The 20,250-nt window shown below is 37.8% G+C and overlaps 1 non-coding gene across 1 annotated transcript; it reads left to right on the forward strand.

Moving 5' to 3' along the window:
- The first annotated feature begins 1,402 nt into the window (after positions 1 to 1,402).
- LOC122106403 lies at positions 1,403 to 1,514 on the forward strand. The gene has a single exon (XR_006147169.1). It is a non-coding gene; the product is annotated as a U6 spliceosomal RNA (small nuclear RNA).
- The last annotated feature ends 18,736 nt before the right edge of the window (positions 1,515 to 20,250 follow it).

Here is a 20,250-nt window from a genome sequence, read left to right on the forward strand (position 1 = left end):
TGGCACACTTGGTGTGATTATCTGGCTTAGGACTGTTTACTGGAACTCTAAAACTGCTTTCTATGCGAGAGCTTGTTTAGCCTCCTGCTTCTCCTCCACCTTCTTCCCAGAACTCCCCTGTTTAGATGATTTTTTAAAAAAACAGTCTGTGGGGTTCTGGGAAAGTGGCTCAGTGGTAGAGTGCTTGCCTTGCATGCGTGAGGCCCTTGGTTTGATTCCTCAGCACCATATAAGCAGAAAAAATAGGCGTGGTGCTGTGGCTCAAATGGTAGCACTAGCCTTGAGCTGAAGATCTGAGGGAGAGCACCCAGGACCCAGAGTTCAAGTCCCACAACCAACAAAAACCAAACCAAAAAACTAAACAAAACACAGTCTCTCACTTTTGTGACCTCAACTCTGTAAAACCACTGCTTCAGTCTAAGGCTAAGATTTTATGTATGGACATTAATCAACACTCCTGATTCAGACTCTACTTGAGAAAATTTTTCATGAATATTTTGTTCTTAATTTTGATTTCTGTGAATTCACATGCACCTATAAAAAATGGTCATCCCAGTAACATTTTCAAAATACCTCATAATGACGACTTAAAAAAGTTGTATTATATTGCAACAAGGGAAACAATGCAACAAATAAAGAAAACCAATAATTAAATATTAATGATTGATAAAATAAAAGCCAAATACCAGTGTTTGAAGTATACTATATATTAGATTTTGCTATTTGCTCATAATCCTGTACATTTAAAACTGGCTAAGATTATGATGTTCAACAAGAGTTTTATAGGCTATGAGTACCCTTTAAATTTACACTGTATGATAACTATTTATGTCTCATCTCATCACTGGTACATGGATTATATCATCATTTGTTCCTTGCTAACATATAAAGAAAAGAAGGCCTAAAGTTTCAACAGAAACTATGTAGTTAGTCTTAACTCTTTGCTCTGTTTCTTTACACAAAGACTTTGCATCTTCTCATTAATAAACTTTCTATAAACTCTGAAATGTACATAGTTAGTAGTATATGTCAGCTACCATAAATTTAAATACTTTATGGAAAAGTTTTATGACCTGTCAAACAGTCTTAATTTTGGCATATATAAGCAAATTCCCAAAATTAAACATTTAAAACATTAAAACTTTTACATACCTTAACACTTGCTGCAGTGTTCATTATGACAGGTGCCCTGTGTAGAATAATTGAATTCCTCCTCCTACACATCTCTTGAACAACAAATATCTGGATTCGTTTTGTTTTTGTCATATCAATCTTGACTTTATTCTTAAATGTGTGCTTATGTAAGAAATATATGGTTCTAAAATTTCACAATTCTTTTGAACTTGCTTTTTGTTGAATTATCTAGTTTAAGAAAATCAATTCCAATTTATATATAAAAAATGTTCTTTGCTCAATTCGGCAGTACATACACTAAAATTGGAACAATACAGAGAATATTAGCATGGCCCCTGCGCAAGGATGACACCCAAATTCGTGAAGCGTTCCACATTTTTACAACAACAGATGCTGGAGGGCATGTGGCAAGAAGAGAACCCTACTGCATTCTTGGTTGGATTGTAAACTTGTTCACCCACTTGGAAAGCAGTATGGAGGTTCCTCAAAAGATTCCACATAGAGCTCCTCTATGACCCAGCAATCTCACTTTTGTGCATTCACTCAAATGATCACAAACAAGGCCATTCTAAAACTGCCAGCACAACTGTTTATTGCAACATTATTTACCATAGCTAAGATATGGAACCAACCCCGAGGCCCCACAATCGATGAATGGATCAAGAAAACCTTGTGAGTGTGTGTGTGTGTGTGTGTGTGTGTGTGTGTGTGTGAATTCTATCATCCATCAGAAAGAATGGCATTGCCTAATTTGTTAGGAAATGGAAAGACTTGGAAAAAATTATATTAACTGAAATAGGCCAAGTCCAAAGAAACATAGGTCCCATGGTATCCCGTATTTGCAATAAGTTATATATGTCTGGGATAAGCAGAAAAGGTCAAAAGCTATGTGCATATGACTAGATAAGTTGATGTTAAGCTAAATGAACCCAAGATAGGGACACAAGTGTTTTTTGGGTTTTTTTTCCCCTTTCTTGCTGTTGTTTCTAATGCACCTGTAATGTACGATGTGTTTTTTTTTTTGTTTTTTTTTTATATGGTCGTCCCACACAGTATAACCTCTGTTTTCAGTGTATTTGGTGTTGATGCGCCTTCATTTATATACACTTCTCTAATTTGGAGAGGGAAAGGGAAAAAACAAAATGCTTAAATAGAGATACTGGTTGACCCATTGTAACAATGAGTTGCCCAAGACACTATGTTGAAAAACTAACTTTACAATTTAGGCTAGGTGGGGGGGGGGGGTGAAGGGTGTACTTGTGGAGGTAGAAGGGAAGAGGTTTTTGGGGAAAAACCAAGGGGGAGGTAACAATGTTAGATAGGAAATGTACTCATTACTTTGCTCATGTAACTGTTACCCCTCTGTACAGTATTTTTACAATAAAAAACGTTTAAAAATGTTCTGAGATGGAAGAGTTTATTTCTATTATTTTAACCATATAATATCATTAACAAAGAAACTAATGCAAAACACTGACCTGAAGATATTTTGAATAAGTGTATGTGTGTGTGTGTGCGTGCGTGTGTGTGTATGTGCCTGCATGTTGGCATGCTCAGAGTTTGAACTCAGGGCTTCAAGGTTTCGCTAGGCCTTCCCTCTCTAGCTTGGTGAGCTACTATGTGAGCTACATCTCCATTCCTGGACCTTTGCTAGTTCATTTAAATTTTTGAAAAATAATATTGTGAATTTTTTTTGCCTTAATTGGCTTCCAACTCCTATCCACAGATCCCATGCTCCTGAGTAGATATGCCAAGTAGACAAGATTACAGGTATGATAAACCAGTACAAGGCTTTAGGAATAATTTCAAAAGTAGAAGAAACTTTAGTTCACGAGGGCCTGTTTTATTATTTCCTACTTTTAAAGCTTTTTGTAGTGATTATATGTGAATTTTTTACGTTTTGGGATTCTTAAAAGACAGTAAGTGATGGTATTTAAAAGTTTTAATGCTTTTTAAAAAGGATACTGGAACTGTGGGACAGAAGAATTTTGGCTCTCTTTGGACCTCAATTTAAAATCTCAGCTCTGTGCATGATAACCCAATGTCACCAACACAGTCTGTGTTGAAGACAAAATGTGATAGAAAAAATTACCATGGCTATATTTTTTATGCTATTATTTATTGGACAATATCAATATTGAATTGAGTGTATAAGAGAATGAAGAGATTTTTACCTACATTTTTGTATTGCTGAAAGGCTTTTGGAAATTTTGACTCATTTCCTTCCTCACTATGTGTCTTTGGGTCATGCACTTAGTGCCTTGAATTACAATTTTTCTCAACACTAAAATGGTAATAACATTACCATTATAGCAAATTTTTTAAGACCTAAGAGACATAAAACTTGTGAAAAACTTAACATAAACTTCTATGAATGAGCTTTCAGTTTACCCAGCAGTTTTTTTTTAGTATTAAACAGAATGTGATATATATTACCGAAATCATTACATGTAGTAAGCAACCAGAAGTCTATTGACTATGCTGTGCTTCCAAGGAAGCCAGCTGGATAACTTCTCATGCTGTAAATCAAACTGGTTATCTCATGTCTTGATAGTGTAAAACTATCAGGGACAGAATAATGAAGGAATGTTGTAGACTGAGGTGAAGTCCATATGATAATGTGCAAAACTGATAAAACGTAAAAGTAACTGAGCAGTATATTGAGTTTTACATCATTTAAGGTAAATTGCAAAGGTAGAGAAGACCTAGAAGAAAGAATTCTCCTTTTGATATCCTATCATAGGTCCTTAGCAGGATGAACTCTTTTCTCATTCTTGTAGAGGCATCATCAGATGAGAGGAACTCTATTTTTTTGGTTGCTTCCTTCAATTTATTCTTCAGTTTGAAACCTGAACTATATTAGACTGCAAGAAACCAAGGAGAATTAGACATGCAGGCTTTGGAAAGAGCAATCAGCATAAAATAAATAAAATACAGATAGCCTTGTAAAAGGTCTAAATACATTGAGTTATATAGGCTGAAGCGTAAACAGAAAATGATTTAAACAATATCATGTTATTGAAAATTGAAAATTGTGAGGAGTTTCTCAATTTTTTCCTTTCTACTACATTGAATTAATTATTGATTTTGTATATAGAGATTAAAGATGAGATTAACAAGGAACTTGATTAAAAACCGACAAAAGTTCTGAGTAGACATGTTTTCCAAAATGCCCTGAAAATCACCAGTGGGTTTACAAAGTTGTGTTTAATACCACTTCTATGCTGGATTAATGCTTTGTGAACAGAAGTCATTAGAAAAATACAATTAAAAATTACTATGATACTACATCATAACTATTATAACTCTTATCAAAAAAATCAAAGGAACTTGGTGTGGTGGTAAAGGCTTCTAATGCAAGCATTTGGCAGGTTGGAGTAAGAAGATTTGAGTCTAAGGCCAGTCTGGGGTACTGCACATAGTAAAAACCTGCCTTTTCAAAAAACTCAAAACGTAATAATGTTGGTGATAGCGTCGAGAAAAGGAAATTTTTTCTACACTCTTGGTCAAAATACCGGTTATTATTCTCTTCTAGAATGTAGTATGGTTTTCTAAAAAAAATACAGAGTTGAAATATAATCCGACCACCAATCATATGATTATTTCTCTCTGGGTAACTAGTAAATACATCTATAGTTCCTTGTTATTCACATTATTGACAACAGGCAAGATATAAATCGAAGTTTTGTGTTCAATTACATACTAATAAACAACTGTGGTGCATGCACAAATATATTTTTCTGTTTCATACCTAAACTAGCAAGAGACTTCTCCAGTTAGCCACAACTTACAATGACCTGAAAGATGTATTCTAAATGAAGAAAAATGTTGTCTTCTGATCTTTGTACAAACGCACACACACACACACACACACACATACACACCAACCTAAAACAACAGAGAAATTTTTCAAAAAGTAAAGCAAACTGGAATAGCTGGGGCATTTATGTCCCAATATAGATTATAGTAGTTATACAGGATGACCAAGTACAGAGTTGTAATGTACAACATGAGGATGCAGGGAAAAACACTGGCTTTACATAGGAATGAATCTAATTAAGTAGGAGTTGTTCTTCCTTGTAGGGGTTGCTCTTTTAGTTGTTCTCCTTCAGTAACGGATGAGATGAATGTAATTCTTTAAATATACCTGCCTGTTTGTAGAAATAATAACAAACAAGATAGCAATAAGTATGCTCAACATAGAACAAAATGCCAAATTAAAATACATGAGATTATCCTTGATATAAACTAATTATTATAAATAAGGGAACCCATGGGACATATGTTTCTTTAAGTCTGGCTTACTTCACTTAATGTGTTTTATTCCAAGATCTTCCATTTCCTGACAAAGATGTGGTATTATTCTTTCTGATGGAAGCATAGTATTCCATGTGTAGGTAGGTATGTATGTGTGTGTGTGTGTGTTACATTTTCGTGATCCATTCATCTACTGAGGGGCATCTGGGTTGATCCCATATCTTAGCTATGGTAAATAAGCTTTCGTATGGCCTTGCTTGTGGTCACTTGGATAAATTCCCAGAAATGGGATTACTGGGTCATAGGGGACGATTATTGAGTACATCAAGGATAATCTTAGTAGATGAGCATAATAGCTCAATTGTTATTTGAATATGAGCATATAAGGTGATTCCAAGTGAAATGAACTCCAAAACATGTTATTTGTTGTTGTTGTTCTTAATATACTATGTGATTTCTTTTTAACCTTTTGTGTTTTCCCGACTTATAGGTTTATCCCCTATAGTCAATATATTTGATTTTGATACCTTGGGTTTTGTAATTATGTTAATTTCAACTAGGGAAGGGAAAGTGAAAACAAAATGGAGAGACAAAGGACAAAGGGGAAACCTATGCAAAAGTGATACTCACAAGACAATATATTGGAAATAATCTTGGGGGGATTGGGAGGGAAGAGGGAGAAAAATGGGGATAGGAGTAACAAGTTAGAAAAAAAAGGATTACCTTACTTATGTAACTATAACCCCTCTGTACATTACCTTGACAATAAAATTTAAATAAAAAATAAAATAACATACATGAGAGCAGCAATACAGGAGATGGGAGTGGGGGAAATACTGTAGTATACAACGAAGAGTAGAACAGCTGTAGAGAACAGGAATTTTACAGTAACATAGGAAGTAATAAGCTATCATACAGATTTTCATCCTCATGTCAGTCACTAAAAAGGGAAAACAAAATGCACAATCAGCGAACCAATAGAGATAAAATAGAAAACTAAACAATTAAGGTGGAGGGCTGGGAAGGTGGCTCAGTGGTAGAGCACTTGCCTTGCATGCCTGAGGCCCTGGGTTCAATTCCTCAGCACCACATAAACAAAAAGAAAAAAGCTGGAAGTGCTGTTGTGGCTCAAGTGGTAGAGTGCTAGCCTTGAGCTAAAGAGCTGAGGGACAGCGCCCAGGCCCAGAGTTCAGGCGCCACGACCGGACCCCCAGCCCCCCCAAAAAAAAAAATATAAAAAAACTATGAACATGGAGAGATGACTTGGAACAATAACAAATGACACAACTAGGAAACAAATAACTAGCTGGTAAGTTTAAAAAATATTACCCATAATTCTATTAAATGTTTTTTACATCACAATTTGTTAGAAATATAATTCAAATCAACGTTTAATAGTATATCATTTTAATAATATGTTACTTCTTGATTTCTTAATATTGAATGTTTAATATATAATTTTAGTACCTATAGAAAAGAAAAAAGTGGAACTAATTTTAATGATATATTTCAGGAATTGTAAAATTGAGAAGCATTAAAATTTAAACAATACATCATTATTGTTTCATTTATGTAAATTAATGTAGTAATTCAAGTTGTATTCTACACTTAGCACTTAACATCAAATAATAAATTATTCCACATGAATTTGGTATTAGGTTGAAGGGTTCAATATTGTGGTAAAATTCACACCACACAGTACATGAGGGTATGACTACTCTCATCTATCTTAAATTGTGGAAATTTGATTTCTACGTGCATGTTAAATTCCTGTCTAGGTGACATCTATACAATTATATAAATTATATACACGAGGAGTATTTCAGATGATTCATAAATTCACGTTCAGTAATTAAGTTTTTATTATTTTGTATCAAATAAATATTTATAGAGAGACTGGATTTCTGAGGAGATGATGGTGTATGTGTGCCAGATTATACTTACTGAGGGCTTATTTTATATTCCTGACATTGTTTCTACAGTTGGACTTAATTTTCCATAAGGGGTTAATTGTATTATATTGGGTATATGAAAGTAAACTGAATTTTGATTCCATTAATCCTTTGCAATTTGTGTAATCCAAATATAAATTATCCATGTGTTTGAAGTAATTAAAACAACAACAGATATAAGCAACATGAATCAGTCTCTAGTATACAAGTATTTTCACCTTTATTTTGATAGTTGGTCCTCTTTTACACTACAGAATATTCTTGGGAAAATGTGCTCCAGGCTGGCCACAATTGCAGAATATTATGCTTTGATCTATCATTCCCATTGTTGGTAACACAGAAAATCTACTGATTCTTGTGGGTTTTATACCCTCCTACATTGCTGAAGGTTAACATCACCTTTACTAACTTGAGGAAGGAAACTATAGGGTCCTTTAAATATAGGATCATTTCACTTGTGAAAAGGGATAGTTTTACTTCTTCCCTATTTGGATCCCCTTTATGTTTTTCTCTTGCCTATTGCTCTTGCTAGAAAGTACACTACTATATTGAAGAGTAATAGAGAGAGTGGACATCCTTTCTCATTCCTGCTTTTAATATCTTCATGCTTCTACCTTTTGATATATGCTTATTATCATATCTTTGTCATATACGTACACTAAAACTACTAGCACAACTATGTTTTTTACAGCATTATTATCGTAGCTAAAATATGGAACCAATCCAGATGCCCCTAAATAGATGAGTGGATCAAAAAAATGGTATATATACACAATGGAATTTCATGCTTCTATCAGAAAGAATGACACACCTCTTTCTTAAGAAAATGGAAAGACTTGGAAAAAATCATATTATGTGAAGGAAGCCAGACTCAAAGGAACATAGGATCCATGGTTTCCCTCATTTTCATTAATTAATGTATGCTTAGGATAGTCCTGGCAGATAGGTTCACTTTTATTTTTTTCATTGTGAAAATACTGTATAGAGGGGTTACAATTACATGGGCAAGATAATGAGTACATTTCTTATCAAACATTGTAGCCTCCTCCTTGGTTTCCCCTTCCCATCCTCCCCACGTCCCCCACGCATTCCTCCTCCCCCCCCAAGTGGTAATGTTTGCTTTTCCACATAATGACTTGTATATGTCTTTGTTGCAATGGATCCACCTGTATCGAATGGCTATAATCAAGAACTCTAATAACAACAGATGCTGAAGGAGATGTGGACAGAAGGGATCCTTACCGCATTGTTGGTGGGAGTGTAAATTTGTTCAACCACTTTGGAAAGTAGTATGGAGGTTCGTCAAAAGACTCCACATAGAGCTCTCATATAACCCAGCAATCCCACATTTGGGCATTTACCCAAATGATCACAAACAAGGCCACAATAAAGCTACCAGCATGACTGTGTTAATTGCAGCATTATTTACCATAGCTAAGATATGGAACCAACCATGATGTCCCTCAGTAGATGAATGGATCAAGGAAATGAGGTATAGATACACAATGGAATTCTATGCCTCCATCAGAAAGGTTCACTTTTTAAACTATTAATATTCCCTTTTTGCTCTCCCTCTTCCTCTGATTCCATTTGTATGTGTGTGTGTGTGTGTGTGTGTGTGTGTGTGTGTGTGTGTGTGTGTGTGTGTGTGCATGCGTGTGTGCAGTAATGAAACTTGCCTCGGAGCCTCAAAACCTTGTTAGTTTTTTATTTTTTCACTCATGACTGAGTCTCTACTATTTGAACCAAGGTTTCATTCTGTCTTTGATTGAACAATTGAACATAAATGTCTCGTGGATTGCTACTCCAGCCATCTGTGAACCATGATCTTCCAGTCTCAGCCTCGTGAGATGAGATACTGGCATCCAGCTCTATTGCCAAGTGTCATTTGTTTTGTTTTGTTTTGTTGTTTGTTGATTTTGTGAATCCAAAATCTGTAAGGAAAACAAATAATTTATAATCAGGACTACTCACATAAAATGTGTGTTGTTTAAAGATTACCTTAATAATATTATCCTTTTGCATCCACATTATGTGATTTGATTTTTTGACCTCTCTTGTTGCAGTCAAGTCACTTATATATAATTTGAAACTTCTTGTCTTGGTTATATAGTGTGTTAGCTGTTTCAAAACAGAATTTATCAAGGTTTAACTCTGCACTATTGAAGCAAGACCTTTATGATTATTCAATGTCCTGTAATCATAAATTTATTACTGATCGTCACACCATTTGAGTACAAGGAGTTTCCTATAATAACTCCACATATTTTAGACTTCAATGCCATGCACACTTCTGCATGCACACTATGCAAGGGCATCGTTTGTAATTCTCCATGTATTTTCACTGTTCTTCGCTCTACTCTCAAGTGCTAAGTCCTTTGATGGTTCTGTTTATTTTCTCCCCTGTTCAACATTGCACCTTGGGAACTACTGGTATGCACTACTGTACTTCCATCCATTCTCCTTGTGTTTTGTTTTGTACCCCTCTCATCACAAAAGGCCAGAAATTGGGGATATTTTCTTCACTCTTTATCTCAGACATCTATCTTTATTTTCTAGCAATACATTCATTGAATTCTTTCTGTAAATTCTAATACCTTGAAAATGATTACTGCATTTTCATGGCTTTGTTATTTGGCATTAGGAAAGAACATGGGTCAGTAACTGTAACTTACGTAAAAGAAGATTGCAATCATGGCTCAATAGATGTTGTTCTTTGGATAATGTTTATTTCAAGGTCTGCCTCCCTGCTTTCTTTCATTGTTTTGGTTTTTTTTCAATGTAGCCTTTTCTTCTGGAAAATATTTTTGGGCCTAGTGAAGATCAATTCCTACTCTAATAAGTCATTAATTTTATTGCAACATCATTTCACAGATCCTTCTGAATTTCTACAGGGTTTGTATAGTAGTACTTCACATTCTTAGATATGTTTTAACATCGGTGCATCCAATGATAAAGACACATTGCTTAAGTCACCATTTTGAGAACTAAAAAGAAACAATGCTGCAATTTCATTATATGGCAATTTTCTGGTTTTAAATTCTTTTAGATTAAAATTGTTGCTGGAGAACAAACATTCTGTGTACAATTTTATATTTTCCTAATTATTTTTAGTATACTTTCCAATGTTATATAAAGTTAAAACATTACTACTTACTTATTTTTATGATTTCTAAAATGGTCAGAGTAAAAGTTCTATTCATTCACAATTTTAAGACAATAGAGTGTCCATTGTTTACTAAGTGAGACATTTTAAAATTTTTATTTGTGGTCCTTAAAGGTTGTGCTGGGGAATCACGTGCAGTGCTTCATGTGTCTTAGTCCACTGTATGTCTCTGAGCCTGATGTGACCTGTGGTTTTATTTTCACTCAATTGGAATAAAGAAAAATTTCACTAGGAAGGAATTATTACTTGGTTACTTCCTGCAGTATCTCTTGCATACATAAAAGTAATATAATTCAAAACTGACAGAAAATGGTGTTCTATTAGGAGTAACGGTTTATTTTTTTGTTTCTCCACTCTTCACTAAGTCTTGCCCCTTTCCTAACCCTACTTCCTATAAAACTTGACTGAATCCACTGGAAAGACACTTCCGGGCAGCCTCCTCCTTAAAAAGCCCAACCTTAACTAACCTACTCCCTGGTGCTCCTGCTATAAACTTTCAAAGTCCTGACTGTGACCAGATTCCTTCCTGAAAGTCCTCCTCTGCTACAGGGAAAGTATTCCTCCACTCCACCCCTTCCTGGAAACCCTGCTCTGTACCACCAGAAACCAGGCCACATCTATATCTCCTCCTTCTATGTTCCTCCTTGCTGCACCAAGAACCCCACCTACATCAGGCTCCTCCCTGGAATTCTCCCTTCATCCACCAGCTACCCCACCCCTAACTACTCTAGTCCCTCACAGTCCCATTGCTCCCATATTGTAGTACCTCCAAGCTCCTCCCTTCCCTTTCATACTCCACCCCCAATCAGACTTCCTCCTCAAGCCCTTCTTTGTTTCATCAGAAACTCCACCCATAACTAGTCTATTTCTAAGTGGCCTAACCTCTCAAATTCAGCCCTGAACATAAATTTTCCCACAAAGCCCATCATGCTATACCAAACACCCTCCACTTCCATATAACTGCCCTTGAAGCCCCGCCGTGGTTTACCAGAAGCTTCTCACACAGCACATCTTCTGGCGGGAAAACCAGCCCTGCTTCACCACAAGCCTCTCCACCTCCCATATCTACTCTTTCAATGCCCTGCATTGCTCCCCAGATAAACCTCCATCTATTGGGTCCTCCCTCAGATACACACCCTACTACACCAGATACCCTGACCATAATATCCTACATATTTGTCGACCTCCCACTCCTTTTCAAAGCCCTCCTCCAATAGGCCCATGAATCCAAGCCCTGCGCTGCTCCAGAAAAACCTCACTAGAAAACCCCGACCACACTATCCCATCTCTCAACACCCACATTGCTCCTCTTGAAACCTCTGCACCAGTTTGCCTCCCTCTGGAAGCCTCACCAGGCTCAACTGTAAATCCCTGTCCCTTCATAGTCCCTTGGTGAAGGTTACCTTGCACTACTGGAAACCCTGTCCAAAGTCCTTGTCCTGCCTTGCAACACTTAAATCCCCACTCAACCTTACTCCTCTTTTCGAAGTGGTGACTGGTTACACCAGAAACCCCATCCTAACTAGTTTAGTCCACTGTATCCTATCTCTGCTTTCACAAAGCCCTGGTCCTGAAAAACTCCTCCATACATTGAACTACATCCTGCTCTGCCTGAAACCTCACCTGCACCCTAACACACTTCCCAAAGTCCTTCCATTCTCCACGAGAAACCCCGTCACTTTCTAGCCTACTTCTTCCTAGCACCGCCCTATCCTTTCAAAGCCAGACCCCAAAAAGCCTCTTCCTCATAGTTCCACATTCTTGCATCAGAAACCCCTACTTCTGTCAGGCTGTGTTCTCTTCCCTGCGTTATGGGAAACATCACCCATATCCCACAAGGCTCACAGTGCTCCACCAGAACCCCTCCTCTAAGTAACCTTCTCCTTTGTAATCTTGATCTTCCTCCTCCAAACTCTGCCCCAAACAGCCTCCTCCTCAGTGACCCCACCTTCTTCCACTTTAAACCTGTCCACCTGCCAGTCTCCATCCTAAAGTCCCACCTACTCCACAAGAGACCCCACCCCTAACAAGACTAGTCTTTCTTGTTCTGCCTACCTCTAGAAGATATGACAGAAGTAAATGATTACAGGTAATTTGAGTTAATCATTGGTTAATATAGGTGATTTGATATTGAAATGTAGGGTAAGTTTGAAAATATAATCACAGTAGTCAGATATTTTGCTAAGTAATTCTGTTTCACATTAAAAACACATCTCGACCAGAATTAAGGATTTACTTTTGCTGTCTGTCAACTTGTATGTCATTTGGGAAAATAAACTTCATGTCTTCTACGTGTGATAAAGGACTTTGAATGGTTTGATGTGCTGGCTCACATGTATAATCATAGTTAGCAATCAGAAATAAATAGATTACAATTTGAACATAGCCTAACCAAAAATTTAGGAAGTCTCAATCCCAACAAACTAGTGGATCATATTGAATCATGCCATTAATCTCAGCAACACAAGAGGCTACTTCTTTGCCTAGTACCTGTGTCCGTAACTGGCACACTTGGTGGCAGTCACCTCTCCTGATGCAGAAACTGGGCTGAGATTTCACCAAGAGGAGGGTGGAGTCTTCCACACCTTCCCAGGATAGACCTCAGAGAATGAAGTGAGCGTCCTTGCTTTCCTCTTCCAAATGGCATGAGATGCCATGCTGTTGAGTGTTCATTATTTGATTCCAGTGACCTGTGGTAGAGGTGTAAGGTAACATTAAATTAAATTTCATATTCGCCAATTGAGCTGCTCTTCCAAGCCTGTGAGTTCAACTCAGCAAGTGTTCATTATTTGAGAGTTGAGAATACTGAGGTAGGGGAGAGAGGGAAGGTGAGCAAGAGGAGAAATAGAGAGAGAGAGATTGAAAGAGAGAGAGAGAGGGAGGAAGAGAGAGAGGGAGGGAGGGCAGGAGGGAAGGAAGGAAGGAAGGAACGAACGAACGAACGAATGAACAAAGGAAGAAACAAAGAAACAAAGAAAGAGAAAGAAAGAAAGAAAGAAAGAGGGGGAGAGAGAGAGAGAAAGAAAGAAGGAGAGAAAGAAAGAAAATAATTGAGAATGAACTGTTTGGAGTCAGGAGTCACATGGCAGAGGTACTACGTGTATTTGGTAGTAGGTTTGCCCCAGGCCATGCAGACCCTGTGCAGACACCTCCTCACTTCTTGGCTAAGTTTCCACCCTTTATGTATTACCTAGGTATCTGGCACACCTGGAGGCAGCCACCTCCCCCTCCTCCTAAGTCACAACCTGGGCAGCCTCTGGTCACACTTTCCATCTGACCAGAGGAGAGTCCCAGGCCTTGAAGTAACATCTAGATCCAGTGTGGCCAGACTTGTCTCCCACCTGGCCACACCTCATTCGGTCCTTCGCCTAGATATATCCTGGCTCGAGGTTGGGTAGCTCTATTTTTTGTACATGCCTTTCCATCGTGTATGGCATGGGCAGCAGTTCAGTAAATAAACTACTTTACCTGACTGACTACGGTGTGGTGTCCCCTTATTGGCTACCTAATGAAACTCACGTAATTAATATACTTTACACTTCAAAGTTTCTAGTTATGAATCCATGGATATTTTTGTGACACATGTGAGTTCAGTATCTACAAAACATATGTACTAACTCATCATTTAACAATATAATTCGGCCTGGAATCTTTAATTGCAGCTTAATTAACCATAAAGTCTATTTTGTTTGCTTTCCTTTGTTTTTTTTTTTTTTTTTTTTTGCTTAAAGTAATAAAAGAGTTGGTAGGACAATCTGAAAAGATCTCTGGCTTCATATTTTCTCACCACCCTGGGCTATAACCTGTGTGCTACCAGCTCAGAGGATGGGACTTTGAAATTCTGGAAAGTAGATGCACATCATTAGGCTCCATGGCTTCGGTATTTCTCAGATTATTTTTTAAATGTAATTTTTACTAAGGTGTGTACAGTGATGTTACCATTTCACAATTCATGTAATGTGTACATTTGTCTTGTAGACAATGCAATCTTTTCCTGAGCTTTCTCCCAGCTTTTATTTTGTTTTTGTTGTTGTTGTTGTTGATTGTTTTGTTTTTGTGCCTGACCTTCAGCTTGAACTCAGGATTGGGTGCTGCCCCTGAGTTTTTGTAATCAAGGTTACTCTACCTTTCAAGCCCCAGCTCCCTTTATGGCTGTTTGGTTGTTAATTGGAGAAAAAAGTCTCCCAGATTTTCGCACACCAGCTGGTTTTGAACTGTGATCATCAACCTCCTCAGTAGCTAGGATTATAGGCCTGATTCCTCGGTGTCTAGCTACTAAAGTGTTGGTTTCATGCTTCCCTGGTTGTGTTACAATTTTCTTCGACTCTTGTCATTAATATTACATATTGCCTGGCTCAAATCTGAATTGGTGGAACATGCTGGTATTTTGAGGAAGGCAGGAATAGGAAACTATAGGCCATAGGAAAATATAAGCTAAATAAGTCATTTGGAACATGGCATAAAGACAAATAAGTTTATTGTCAGTTGACTGTGTCCTGTCTTTACTGTTAGTTCTGCATGGCCTGTGAATGATATTATACATATCCAAATGGCCATTGGCAGAAATAAGGTTTCTCATCCTGTCCTAAAAACAAAACAAAAACCAACCAAACTATTATGTATGAGTCCAGCAATTTCCTTTAATTAGAGAACAATCTGTCCTAATTTATGAAAAAAATGTCCTTTATTCAAGTGCTACTTTTTCTAACCACAAATATAATGAAATCTGTAGCAGATTATAGAATTGTATACTACTGCTCTCATTTTAATTCACAAGAAATTCAGACATTTAAATGTTCATTTATTTTTTTGTCAATTGTGTGGATTGAACTCAGGGCCTGGGCACTGTCCCTGAGACTCTGTGCTCAAGTTAGTTAGCACTCTACCAATTGAACCACGGAGCCACTTCTGGCTTTCGAGTTGTTAATTGGAGAAAAGAGTCTTATGGGGACTTTTCTTCCTGGGCTGGCTTTGAACTGCAATCCTCAGATCTCAGCCTCATGATAAGCTGGGATTACAGGCATGAGCCACTGGGAACTGTCTTCAAATAGTCTTTTTTTTTTAATTGTGAAAATATAATACAGAGGGGTTACAATTACCTGGGCAATGTAATGAGTACATTTCTTCCCAAGCATTGTTGCCCCCTCCTTTTTCCCCTTCCAAACCTTTCTTATCTCCCCCACACACACCTCCCCACCACCACACCCCTCACTCCCCACCCCACCCCCCCGGCCAAAGTTTGGTTTTCAACAACGTCTTGTATATCTCATTGATGCACCGGGTCCACCTATATCCCTATTTAAACAATTTGTTTTTTCCATTCCTCTCCACAAATTATACCAACATCAAATACAGTGAAAGCAGGGTTATACTGTAGGGGAGGGACATACAAAGCAACAAAGAAATCATCTTATAAATATGTGAGAAACAATCACAAGAAAGAAAAAAAACATTTGAATCCCTCTCTTGGGGTTCATTTCACTTAGCATCCACTTATCTGGACTTTTCTGCTTGTCTCAGACATATACTAGTTATTGCAAATAAGGGAAAACATGGGAACTATGTTTCTTTGGGCCTGGCTTATGTCACTTAATATAATTTTTTCCAAGCTTTTCAATTTCCTAACAAGTGGGGTAATGTCATTCTTTCCAATGGAGGCATAGAATTACATTGTGTATATGGACCAAATTTTCTCGATCCATTCATCTACTGAGAGACATCTGGGTTGGTTCCATATCATTGCTATGGTAAATAATGCTGCAATAAACATAGTTGTGCTGGTAGCTTTCTTATGGTCCTGTTTTTTATTATTCGGGTAAATGTCCAAAAGTGGGATTACTGGGTCATAGGGGAACTCCATGTGGAGTCTTTTTAAGAACCTCCATACTGCTTTCCAAAGAGGCTGAACAAGTTTACACTCCCACCAACAATGCAGTAAGGTTCCTTTCTGTCCACATCCCCTCCAACATCTGTTATTAGAGTTCTCGATTCTAGCCATTCTAACTGGGGTGAGATGTTATCTCAATGTTGTTTTGATTTACATTTCTTTTATGGATAGGGAAGTTGAGCATTTCTTCATGTGTCTATTGGCCATCCTTCTTTCCTCTTCGAAGATGTTTCTCTTTAAGTCTTAGCCCACTTATTTATTGGGCAATTGTTTCTTTGAGGATTTGTGGTTGGGGGATTTAATTTTTTGAGTTCCAGGTATGTTTTAAATATGAGACCTTTGTCCATTGTATGGCTAGCGAACATCTTCTCGCAATCTGTGGGCTTTCTATTGAATTTACCAGCTATATCCTTTGCCATGCAGAAGCTCTGCAATTACATACAATCCCATTTGTTCAACCTTTCTTTGATTAGTTGTGTTTCTGGGTCTCTACTAAGAAAATTTTGGCTTATGCCAAGGAGATCTAGGGTTTCTCCTATTCATGGACTCCACTTCCAAATTACTCAAGCTGATTCAAAACTTTGGCAAAGTAGCAGGGTATAAAATTAACCCTCAAAAACCATTATGTTTTCTGTATTCCAACAATGAGAAAAGCGTGGTTGAAATTAGGAAAGCAATTCCATTCATAATAGCCCCACAAAAAATAAAGTACCTAGGAATTAACTTAAACAAAGAAGTGAAGGACCTCTATGATGAAAACTTTAAAAACCTGAGAAAGGCAATCAAACAGAACATAAAAAGTGGAAAAACCTCCCTTGCTCCTGGATTGGAAGGATTAACATCATTAAAATGGTAATACTACCCAAGGCTACCTACAAATGGGATACCTATCAATATTCCAACTTCATTCTTCAAGGAAATAGAGGAAGCAATCCAAAAATTCATATGGAATAATAAAAGACCCCGAATAGCCAAAACAATCCTTAACAGAAAATATAGTGCTGGAGGAATATCAATACCAAATTACAAACTCTACTACAAAGCCATAGTAATCCAAACTGCTTGGTACTGGCACAAGAACAGACTTCAGGACCAATGGAATAGCATTGAAATCCCAGAAATGAACCTACAGACGTATAGTACTCTCATCTTCGATAAGGGAGCTAAAAAAACAGAATGGAGGAAAGACAGCCTCTTCAGTAAATGGTGCTGGCAAAATTGGTTAACTACTTATAGAAAACTAAAGCTAGATCCTTATATATCACCCTCCACCACAATCAACTCCAAATGGATCAAAGACCTCGGAGTTAAAGCAGACACTCAAATAGTCATTTTTAAAATGATGAACTGCTTAGTGCCTCTAGCTCACATATATAATCCAAGGTATAATTCAGATTAAAGGTATGAGAAACAAACACTAGTTGTGTGTTGTTCATGATGGTTTGTATTGGCAGGTTTAATATTGTTTTTTTCTTATACTACAATGCTCTTATTTTTATTTTCACCTAGGTAGGGGAGATAGATCCTAGCCAGTGTTGAATCTTCTTTGGTTGAGATGGAGCCATGTGGAAGTTCTTGCCTACTATGGCACGAAATGGAAATTCTCCTGCTCTGAGCTCCCTATGGACCTGGGATGATAGAAGTATTCCATTACACAGAGCCAGTGGTTGGGGAGCATTGCAGGTAAAACTACACTGGTCTTGAACTGTTGTCCTAGATAGCTAGGTTTACAGGCATATGCCTTCAAACCCTTCTTGTATTTCATTTCACTTTGAAGTAGTGTTCATACATACTTCGAGATACAATTATAGCCACTACATGTTCAATATATAGAATAGTCAATACAATTAGCACGTGTATCTCCTAAAACATTGAAGCTAATGTATTTTGGCAACCTCCTGACTCTGCTAGATATTTTTTGGAATATATTGATAATGTGCTCTAGAAGATTAGAAGTTGATAGGGATAGACAAGTTAGACTATGTGTAGTAAATATATATTTATCTATTGCTGCTTTGAAGAACATTATCATATATTCACCATAAGAATACGACCATATAGACACCAAGTGTGCCATCACAGGACAGAGAGTTAGTCAAGAGAGGGGAAGCCAAGCAGACACATCTGAGCAGTTGCCGCTGCGGCGGCAGGGTCGCAGCGGCGACCACCGCCGCGGAGGCATACCTGAGACGCAGTCCGGGACAAAGGAGCCAGACGCAGCGGACGAGCGGATTCTACTCAACACCAGCAAGAACCGACAAGGAGCGGACAACTTCATCCTGCACTTTGCAGACCAGAGACGACCCGGGATCCAAGACTCCCCGGGAGTAGAAGCCCCGCTTCCTCACTCCTTCTCTGGGAGCAGAGGAGGGAAGGCCACCCCTCCCCCCCCCAGCACCGGTGATCTCCATCTTGGATACCGACAAAGCTCGGAGGAGCGGCTAGCTCCAGCTCAGGCCTTGGAATAGAGCTAGTCATTTGGCAGTTCACGGGAACTTGGCGGCGAGGTGACCTCACAGACTCAGTTCCATCCAGGGAGGGGTCGCCCAGCTCAGGCACCAGCCATTGGAGTGGCTCTCCTCGCTGGGTGGCCAGAGCCAGAGGCTGCCCCTCCCTCTAGCAGCCACCACAATCAATTGAAAAACAGAAACCCTGAGAATGGCTCCAGGCTGGGTGCTGTGAGTTTTTTTTTTTCACAAAATAGCCCCAGGGAAAAGCTACTGTTCCTTGAAAGACCTCAACTCTACCCAGAACCTAGCCTCATCACTGCATCCCCCTCTTTTGTGATTCTCAAAGCAGATCACCCTCCCAGTAAACTAACCTGGGAGGGGGATCTCAAAATCTTGGGTAAAGCAGAGCATTTTTCTGCCTGTTCCAACAAACTGACTTAAGAAACCAATCAAGCCACAGGACCTCAAGCTGACCAGAGACTCCAACCACACTCTGGTTACAGACAAAAGGGAGATACAGGACTCTTCCCACCCCTCCCAAAAAAAAAAAAAAAAAAAATCAAAGAACTTTTTTTTTCTTCTTCTTCTTCTTTTCTTTTTTTCTTTTTCTTGTTTTGTTTTTTTTTCGTTTTTTGTTACCTTATATATATATAAAAAAATTTTTTTTTTGCTTTTCTAAAACTTTTATTAATCTTTAATTTTTGCCTCTTCTGAAAAAATAATTGTTTTCCATTAATTTTTTTTTCTCCTCTTATAATTTTTATTTTAGGAATACGTGAATGTGTGTTTTCTTTTCTTTTCTTGTCTTCTTTCTCTTTTTCATTCATTCTTAATTATCTTTTTGTTTTTGTTTTTTTTCTAGCTCTACTGAACTTCTGATCTTTTCTTCTCACTTTCCTATCCTTTCCAACTTTTCCTCTTCGTTCACCTTTATGTGACTTAACTCTTGTCCTGCACATCCTCAGATAAACCCGTAGTTAACGAGTAGACCCTATCCCCCATTGTGTACACACTTAATCCACAAACTTATTACTCAATTCAAAACCTCTGAGACTTAAATTCATTAATAACAGTACTACCTCTTTATACCTATATAATATTTTAAGCATTTTTTAAAAGTTTTTCTCATCTCCTCTATGTCCCTCCCTTTCTCTCAACATATTCATATCCCTCTATAAATAGATGGTCTTTTAATCTCTAAAATAACATTAATTTTTACGTCTCTATTTTTTTTCTGGTCTCTTTTCATTCCCCTTTCCCTTTCTTCCCTTTTCTCTCTCTCTCTACTTACATCCTACCCAACCTATTTCCTGCATTGTGATTAGGACATAGTTAACTCTCCCTGTGCCTTCCCACACCAATCTATTCCTATTTTTTACCCACATCTCTCCCTAACCCTAATAA

The sequence above is a fragment of the Dipodomys spectabilis genome, unplaced genomic scaffold, assembly GCF_019054845.1.
Source record: "Dipodomys spectabilis isolate Male_0828 unplaced genomic scaffold, ASM1905484v1 ptg000040l, whole genome shotgun sequence".
In the NCBI taxonomy this organism is placed as follows: Eukaryota; Metazoa; Chordata; class Mammalia; order Rodentia; family Heteromyidae; genus Dipodomys; species Dipodomys spectabilis.